Below are 10,246 nucleotides of genomic sequence, written 5' to 3'. Positions count from 1 at the left end.
TAATGTTTTGTTGGTGGCATTGTGAGCTGATTCAATAATTCTGGAGAGCAATTTAGAACTAGGACTAAAGGCTATCATACTCTGCATACTCTTTGATCCAGCAGTGTCTCTACTGCTATGGGTTTGCATCCCATAAAAAAAAGGAAAAGGACTCACATGTGCGAAAATGTTGTAGTGACAAGGAGCTGGAAACTGAGGGGATGCCCATCAAGTTGGAGAATGGCTGAATAAGTTATGGTATATGAATGTGATGGAATATTATTATTCTTTAAGAAACAAAGAGCAAACTGATTATAGAAAAACCTGGAAAGACTTACATGAACTGATGCTAAATGAAGTAAATAGAAACAAAAGAACATTGTACACAGCAGCAAGATTATGCGATGATCAATTCTGATGGATATGACTCTTCAACAATAAGGTGATTCAGGCCAGTTCCAGCGGTCTTGTGATGAAGAGAAACATCTGTACCCAGAGAGAGGATTGTGGAGACTGAATATGGATCATATAAGTATTTTCACCTTTGCTTGCTTGTTTTTTTCCCTCTCATATTTTTTTCCTTTTTTCCTTGATCTGATTTTTCATGTGCAACATGATAATTGTGGAAATATGTCTAGAAGAATTACACATGTGTAACCTAAAGTGGATTACTTGCTGTCTAGAGGAGAGGGGAGGTAAGTAGGAAGGGAGAAAAACATGGAACACAAGGTTTTGCTAGAGTGAATGTTGAAAACTATCTTTGTATTTTGAAGAATAAAGAACTATTATTAAATATATATTATTAGAAAAATAAATTCTTTCTCCTTCCAAATTTCCATATTAATGTTGAGGGTAACACTATCTTCCCAGGCTCACAACCTAGATGTCATCTCTATCACCCCCTACCCCTATGGGTCATTAAAAACCATTTTATTATCTAAAATTATTTTAATTTTTTTCTTTCTATTTAGACCATTAAACTCAGAATTTCTAAGGAGTCTTTTTTTGTACTATTGTGTAGTTCATAATTGTTTGGGAGATGTTTTCTTTTCTCTTACTATATCTTAGATGTTGTTACTAGTACTTGTAATATTCTGTTGTCTCTAAATTGTGATCGTTTTTGGGGGGCAGGTCTCTTGGAGAGCTTCTGGCGAGGCAGCCTTGGCTTTAGTTCCAGTTCAATAATCCCATAATGCATCCAGGAATTAAAAGTCTGGATCTTCTATTGTGTCCTTCAAAGTCTTGAATCTTTTCCTGTCAGAATGTCTCCAGCCAGCTTCAGTCTCTAGCTCTCTCTGAATCCAAAGCCTCCAGCCAGCACGAAGGTAGACATGGGAATGAATCAGACTCTGCCTCCAAGAGTGTGGGATTATATGTTTCCCAGAAGTCAATCCTAGTTGTGAATCTCCCACAAGTCCATGAGCAGGCTTTTTCTTTTAGACTTGTGAATCTGCTCTTGCCCAAGTGTCCCCAGCCAGCACCACAGAAGAATCTCAAATGACCCTTCCTGAATTCTGGCTCTTATATCCTCCCAGAGAATGGGCTTTATAAGAACTCCTTACAGAACTAATGAGCAAGCTCCTTTAAAGGTTTAGACTTCCTTTCAGAAGTCTAAAGGTATGAACCAAGTACATTACCTTGTAATCCTAACAAGTACTAGAAACGAAGTTGATTTTTCCAGATTTATTTTGCAGTCCTCAACTTTACCAAACCTATTGTCTCAATAATAACTTTGCTGATTCTAATTTTCAGATTCCCAAGTGAACCATCATCACCCTGGAGCAGGGATAGCTTTATTTCTTATTTACTTATTTTCATATCTTTATATCTTTAATTTCTTTCTCTTTTCTTATTATGTAAAGGGCTGAAACTGAATAGGTGCACTGGAATCAGACAACTGAGCACTTACGGCTACTTACCTATTGGACATATTTGGAATTTCTCTTCTCACAGTTAATGCTGGCTCAATGCTTGGGGTTGGGAGAATTGTAGGGAAGGATTAGGGGTCGGAGTGAGAGAGGCACCTCAGGAGGAAGAGAAAAGTGTGGAGATTCATGAAGATTCTAAACTCTAGAATCAAGGAAGGATTCTTGGCAAAACTCCTGGCAGTTTTGTCTGTCTCCTTCACTTCTCCCCCTAAAGACCAAGGACTTTTGCTTATTCTGACTCTGGCTAATTCTGAGGCCTCCAGGGAGCTAGTCCAGACTTCCCATTATTACTGTTGCTAACATATTTAGAATTATTAAATAGTATATGGGCTTTATAATTTGGGGACTTAAGTTCTGGAAGACCTTTAATTAATTTTATTGCTTTTTGATTCTCTTTTTCCAGAGTGTTTTTCACTTCCATGTATTTACATCCATAATCGGTGGATTAAAGTTTTTCTGTTCTGACAATTATTTCTCCCGGTCAGAATTTATAAATTCTGCTTATATAGTTTTTATTTCTCCTTTAAGCAATTCAAATTGTCATCCTATGATCTCTTGGAAATCCTCAGGTCCAGTTTATTTTCCTTTTGTTTTGCTATACATATTCATAGATGCCTAAATATTTTCCCGTTCTTTATTAATGTTGTTCGTGTTCATTTGTCTGTTATACATAAGATCTTTAACTGAGTTTTCTTTTTCCCAAGATCTTTGATAATTTCAACTTTCCCTCCCTTGCTCGTCCCTCTTTCTCCCCAATTTTCGCCTTTCCTTCCTTTCTGATCCCCTTTGATAGCAGTTCTCAAAAGTTGTCTCAGCCTTTCCCCACACTGGTGAATTCGTAGTTCTCTAAGCTCTTTCTGTTCTTCAACTGAGTTTTGGGAAGGATAGAATTGGCCCAGTTAAAATCTGGATTATTTCCTTCCACCTTTATAGAGTGTCACACAGTCCCCTACTGTAACGTGCTATTGTCTCCAGAAGCTGCCAATTGCTCTCTGGGAGGAGATCTGCTGTGTCAACTCAAATCTCTCTGATAGATTCTTCTTCCTGTAGCGAACCATTGTCTCCAGACAGTTGCCGTTAACTCTCGTCCAGAGAAGTGACTTGCCTTCCTGCAGAGAGCCGCGTCAAGCCTGGTCTAAAGCAGAAATTGACTATCTCTGGAGTGCTGCCCTCTTTATCCTCCCAGAGAATGGGCGTGGGATAATGCAAGGGCTTCTGGGAAGAATTACTTCAACCAATGAGCTTGCTCCTCCTAAGCATGCAAGCTCTTCCCCAGGAAAGGCCGGAACTAGAGAATTGTCAAGTACCAACTTAGCACTTAGTAAAAATCTAATATCTCATTATCTCATTAGCACTTAGTAAGAACCTAACATCTCCCCCTTTCTTTTGATTTAGAACATGGGGTGGTCATGACCTTGAAACATAAATCTATCAATAGGGGAGGCATTACACATAATTACATAGATTACATAAACACATAGTAACATAGTAACATAACACATGCTAGAAGTATGTAACAAATAACATGATGAAATAATCATAAATTGAGAATTTATAAACGTCCATAAGTCCATTGTCCATTAGTCTCATCCTGTGTTAGGAAATCCATTGATTCCTGCTGGTTTTTAAAGTTCTTTAACAGTCTTCTTAGCCATGCTCTTTCAGTGTCAGATGTTTCTTAGATTTTCTCTTTTGTTTTGAGGTCTTTCTCTTTTTCTGTCTCCGATGGACAAGGAGAATACAGCTCGTTGGCACCCATCTGATTCCTTTTCCATCAGTGGAGCTGCTTGCACTGGACACTGCCCTTCTGGTGGGTTATAAAACCTGTCTCCTGGAGCCAGTGCATCTTTGTAAAGAATTAGAAAATTGGACTTCCGGCCAAGATGGCGTCGTGGAGGCAGACAGCTGCTTGAGCTCCGCATTTTCTCTCAGAACTTACTTCATGACAAGCCTCAGAGTTAATGCTTAACCAGAAAAGAAACCCACAAATAATCACTAACAGAAGATATCCTTGAAATTCACCAGAAAAGGTCTGTTTGCTCGGGGGAGGGTCGAACAGACTGGGCGCAGACTGAGGGCAGGCAGCCAGAGTGAGACAGACAGCTCACAGAGCTCAGACCAGAGGGGGGAGGGATACAATCTCTGCCGTTTCTACAAAAAGACCTTTACCCCAGTGTGGATATTTCATCTTGGCAGCAAGCCAGGAGCAGGGAGAGGGTGTAAACACCGGAGGTGAAGATTAAAACCCCAGAAAACTAGTGTCTCTCGGAACCCCGCTACCCCCAACATGATATTCCAAAAGGCTAAGGAACTTGGTATGCAGCCAAGAATAACTTACCCAGCAAGAATGAGCATCGTTTTCCAGGGAAGAAGATAGACATTTAACAAAATAAATGAATTCCATCTATTTTTGATGAAAAAACCAGACCTACATAAAAGGTTTGATCTTCAAATACAGAACTCAAGAGATTTCTAAAGGTAAAAAAAAATCTTGAGAACTATATTTCTGCCATAAAAATATGTAAAGAACATGTGTATAATTTGTCCTAGAACTAGAGGTGGAAAGGAAATTATATCAAAAAAAAGTGTAAAGTGGTGGTACTACATCTCATAAAGAGGCAAAGGTAACCTATTATATCTGAGAGAAAGAAAGGAGGGAGATGAACTTAGTGTGTATCAATAGACATATTCGATTTATGGTGAAACTTCTTTCACTTCATTGAAAAGTGAAAGGGAAGGAGTAAGCTAAGGGGAAGGGAATACAGAAATTGTGAGGGAAAAGGAGTAAAATAAGGGGAGGAATTTTAAGGTGGGGGAGGGATACTAAAAAGGGAGGGCTGTGAAAAGCAAGTGGTGTTCACCAGTTTAATACTGGGTAGGGGGGTAAGAGGGAAGGAAAGGGGAAAAGCATAGCAGGGGTTAATAGGATGGCAAGCAATATGGAATTAGTCCTTCTAACCATAAATGTGAATGGGGCAAACTGCCTCATAAAGAGGAAGCAGTTAGCAGACTGGATTAAAAGTCAGAATCCTACTATATGTTGTTTACAGGAAACACACCTGAAACAGGGTGAGACATTCAAACTAAAAGTAAAAGGGTAGAGCAGAATCTATTATGCTTCAGGCAAAACCAAAAAAGCAGGAGTAGCCATCCTCATCTCAGATCAAGCAAAAACAAAAATTGATCTAATTAAAAGAGATAAGGAAGGGCATTATATCCTGCTAAAGGGTAGCATCAATAATGAAGCAGTATCAATATTAAACATATATGCACCAAGTGGTGCAGCATGTAAATTCTTAAAAGAGAAATTAAGAGAGCTGCAAGATGAAATAGATAGCAAAACTATAATAGTGGGAGATCTCAACCTTGCACTCTCAGAATTAGATAAATCAAACCACAAAATAAATAAGAAAGAAGTCAAAGCAGTAAATAGAATGCTAGAAAAGTTTGATATGATAGATCTTTGGAGAAAGCTAAATGGAGCCAGAAAGGAGTATACTTTCTTCTCAGCAGTTCATGGAACCTATACAAAAATTGATCATATACTAGGGCATAAAAACCTCAAAATCAAATGCAGTAAGGCAGAAATAGTAAATGCATCCTTTTCAGACCACAATGCAATCAAAATTACATTTAATAAAAAGCCAGGGGAAAATAGACCAAAAAATAATTGGAAACTAAATAATCTTATACTAAAGAATGATTGGGTGAAACAGCAAATTATAGACATAATTGATAACTTCACCCAAGAAAATGACAATAATGAGACATCATACCAAAATGTGTGGGATACAGCCAAAGCAGTAATAAGGGGAAGTTTTATATCTCTACAGGCCTACTTGCATAAAATAGAGAAAGAGAGGGCCAACGAATTGGGCTTACAACTAAAATTGCTAGAAAAGGAACAAATTAAAAACCCCTAGACAAACACAAACTTTGAAATTCAAAAAATAAAAGGTGAGATTAATAAAATTGAAAGTAAAAAAAAAATATTGAATTAATTAATAAAACTAAGAGTTGGTTCTATGAAAAAACCAACAAAATAGACAAACCCTTAGTAAACTTGATTAAAAAAAGTAAAGAGAAAAAGCAAATTGTTAGTCTTGAACATGAAAAGGGTGAACTCACCACTAATGAAGAGGAAATTAGAACAATAGTTAGGAGCTACTTTGCTCAACTTTATGCCAATAAATTCGATAACTTAAATGAAATGGAAGAATACCTTCAAAAATATAGCTTGCCCAGATTAACAGAGGAAGAAGTAAGTAGTCTAAATAGTCCCATCTCAGAAAAAGAAATAGAACAAGCTATTAACCAACTTCCTAAGAAAAAGTCCCCAGGACCAGATGGATTTACATGTGAATTCTACCAAACATTTAAAGAACAACTAACTCCAATACTATGTAAACTATTTGAAAAAATAGGGATTGAAGGAGTCCTACCAAATTCCTTCTATGACACAGACATGGTACTGATACCTAAACCAGGTAGATCGAAAACTGAGAAAGAAAACTATAGACCAATTTCCTTAATGAATATTGATGCTAAAATCTTAAATAAGATATTAGCAAATAGACTTCAGAAAATCATCCCCAGGATAATACACTATGACCAAGTGGGATTTATACCAGGAATGCAGAGTGGTTTAATATTAGGAAAACTATTAGTATAATTGACCATATTAATAATCAAATTAATAAAAACCATATGATCATCTCAATAGATGCAGAAAAAGCATTTGATAAAATCCAACATCCATTCCTACTAAAAACGCTTGAGAGTATAGGAATAAATGGACTATTCCTTAAAATAATAAGGAACATATATTTAAAACCTTCAGTAAACATCATATGTAATGGCAATAAACTAGAACCTTTCCCTGTAAGATCAGGAGTGAAACAAGGTTGCCCACTATCACCATTACTATTCAATATAGTACTAGAAACTCTAGCCTCGGCAATAAGAGCCGAGAAAGAGATTCAAGGAATTAGAGTAGGAAATGAGGAAATCAAATTATCATTTTTCGCAGATGACATGATGGTATACTTAGAGAACCCCAAAGACTCTGCTAAAAAGCTATTAGAAATAATTCAGAGTTTTAGCAAAGTTGCAGGATACAAAATAAATCCACATAAATCCTCATCATTTTTATATATTACCAACACAATCCAACAGCAAGAGCTACAAAGAGAAATTCCATTCAAAATAACGGTCGATAGTATAAAATATTTGGGAATATATCTACCAAAGGAGAGACAAGAATTATATGAGCAAAATTACAAAACACTTGCCACAAAAATAAAGTCAGATTTAAATAATTGGAAAGACATTCAGTGCTCTTGGATAGGCCGAGCAAATATAATTAAGATGACAATACTCCCTAAACTAATCTATTTATTTAGTGCTATACCAATCAGACTTCCAAGAAACTATTTTAATAACCTAGAAAAAATAACAACAGAATTCATATGGAAGAACAAAAGGTTGAGAATTTCAAGGGAAGTAATGAAAAAAAAAATTAAGTGAAGGTGGTCTAGCTGTACCTGATCTAGAACTGTATTATAAAGCAATAGTCACCAAAACCATTTGGTATTGGCTAAGAAATAGACTAGTTGATCAGTGGCATAGGCTAGGTTCACAGGACAAGATAGTGAATAAAAAGAGCAATCTAATATTTGACAAACCCAAAGATCCCAAATTTTGGAATAAGAATTCATTATTTGACAAAAACTGCTGGGAAAACTGGAAATTAGTATGGCAGAAACTAGGCATGGACCCACATTTAACACCACATACTAAGATTAGATCAAAATGGGTCCAAGATTTAGGCATAAAGAATGAAATCATAACTAAATTCGAGGAACATGGGTTGGTTTACCTCTCAGACTTGTGGAGGAGGAAGGAGTTTGTGTCCAAGGGAGAACTAGAGACCATTATTGATCACAAAATAGAAAATTTTGATTACACCAAATTAAAAAGTTTCTGCACAAACAAAACTAATGCAAACAAGATTAGAAGGGAAGTAACAAATTGGGAAAACATTTTTACAGTTAAAGATTCTGATAAAGGCCTCATCTCCAAAATATACAGAGAATTGACTTTAATTTATAAGAAATCAAGCCATTCTCCAATTGATAAATGGTCAAAGGATATGAACAGACAATTTTCAGATGCTGAAATTAAAACTATTTCCACTCATATGAAAGAGTGTTCCAAATCACTATTGATCAGAGAAATGCAAATTAAGACAACTCTGAGGTATCATTACACACCTGTCAGATTGGCTAAGATGACAGGAACAAATAACGATGAATGTTGGAGGGGCTGTGGGAAAACTGGGACACTGATACATTGTTGGTGGAGTTGTGAAAGAATCCAACCATTCTGGAGAGCAATCTGGAATTATGCCCAAAAAGTTATCAAAATGTGCATACCCTTTGACCCAGCCATACTACTACTGGGCTTATATCCCAAGGAAATACTAAAGAAGGGAAAGGGACCTGTATGTGCCAAAATGTTTGTGGCAGCCCTTTTCATAGTGGCTAAAAGCTGGAAGATGAATGGATGTCCATCAATTGGAGAATGGTTGGGTAAATTATGGTATATGAATGTTATGGAATATTATTGTTCTGTAAGAAATGACCAACAGGAGGAATACAGAGAGGCTTGGAGACTTACATCAACTGATGCTAAGTGAAACGAGCAGAACCAGAAGATCATTATACACTTCAACAATGATACTGTACGAGGATGTATTCTGATGGAAGTGGATATCTTCAACATAGAGAAGAGCTAATCCAATTCCAATTGATCAAAGATGGACAGAATCAGCAACATCCAGAAAAGGAACACTGGGAAATGAGTATAAACTGTTATTTTTACCTTCTGAATCCAATTCTTCCTGTGCAACAAGAAATTTGGTTCTACACACATATATTGTATCTAGAATATATTATAATATATTTAACATGTATAAGACTGCCTGCCATCTGGGGGAGGGGACTGGGGGAGGAAGGGAAAAAATCTGAACAGAAATAAGTGCAAAGGATAATGTTGTAAAAAATTACCCATGCATATGTACTGTCAAAAAAAAGTTATAATTATAAAATAAAATTTAAAAAAAAAAGAATTAGAAAATTAATGGTATAGTGAACTAAATTTAGAAGTTCCTTAGGACTACCTGTGGCTCCCCCTTTCTTTTGTTTTTGAAGGAGTGTCTTAATGTCTCTGTTTCTTCTCTCTACTATTTCCTGACCTTGTGGATTCCAGTAGTGTGTAAAATCTTATACTGCGCACAGAAGTGTGCAAAATGTTTAGAACTATATGCAGGTCCATTATCTGTTTTTATTTCTTGTGGCACACCCATAATTGCAAATGCTTGGATAAGGAATTCAGTGACCACTCGGGCTGTCCCTTTTGCTGTTGGCACTGCAAAAGTGAATCTTGAAAAGGTATCTACTACCACGTGGATGAAAGACAGACGACCAAAAGATTTATAGTGGGTCACATCCATTTGCCAGAGTTCATGAGGATTCTTCCCTGGAGGGAGTGTAGGAGAGTGGAAAGGAAGACAAGTTGTACAGCTTTTTACTATGCTCCTAGCTTCCTCTCTTGTGATTCCAAATTGTAAATGTAAAGCTTGATCAGCCTGATGATATTTAGAATGAGATTCTTGTGCTTCCTGAAATAAAGGACTACTGGCTAGCATGGTTAGAAGACTATCTGCCTTTGAATTTCCATCAAAAATAGGACCTGGAAGTCCACTATGTGAGTGGACATGCAAGATATAAATCTTGCCTGGATGTTTTCTCACTTGCTCTTAAAGTTCCTTAAAGAGCTGATAAATATTAGAGGCTGCAAATTTTATTTGGGCTGTGGCAATTCTTTGTACTACACCTACTGAATAGGCTGAATCAGTAATTATATTTACATCTCCTGGGTAATAAGTAAGAGCTAGCATGATAGCAAATAATTCATTCTGTTGAGTGGACTGAAAAGGAGTCCTGACTACTCTCTTTATGGTTAAATCATGAGAGTATACAGCACATGTATTCAGCTTCTATTTTCTATGTTTCTCAGTTGTCTGGCTCAACTGTAACGTGCCACAGTGCAATACCACTCCTTGCTACTGCTTTATTATTGCTGTTCTAGCTTGAGCTTTGCAAACCTATGCATCCCTGCTGGTGGGAGTACAATGGGTAATGCTACAGTGAGGTTGAGTCAGGAATGAGGGAACAGACTTTTTTTTCCCCATTGCTTCATTGAATTTTTACCTTGTGTGGGTTCTTGATGTTCTAGATAGCAGAGACAAATAAAATTGCTTTTTCTCCTATTTTGGA

The sequence above is a fragment of the Sminthopsis crassicaudata genome, chromosome 1 (assembly GCF_048593235.1).
Source record: "Sminthopsis crassicaudata isolate SCR6 chromosome 1, ASM4859323v1, whole genome shotgun sequence".
Classification (NCBI taxonomy): domain Eukaryota; kingdom Metazoa; phylum Chordata; class Mammalia; order Dasyuromorphia; family Dasyuridae; genus Sminthopsis; species Sminthopsis crassicaudata.
The sequence above is the reverse complement of the archived record's forward strand: the minus strand, read 5'-3'. Positions refer to the sequence as shown.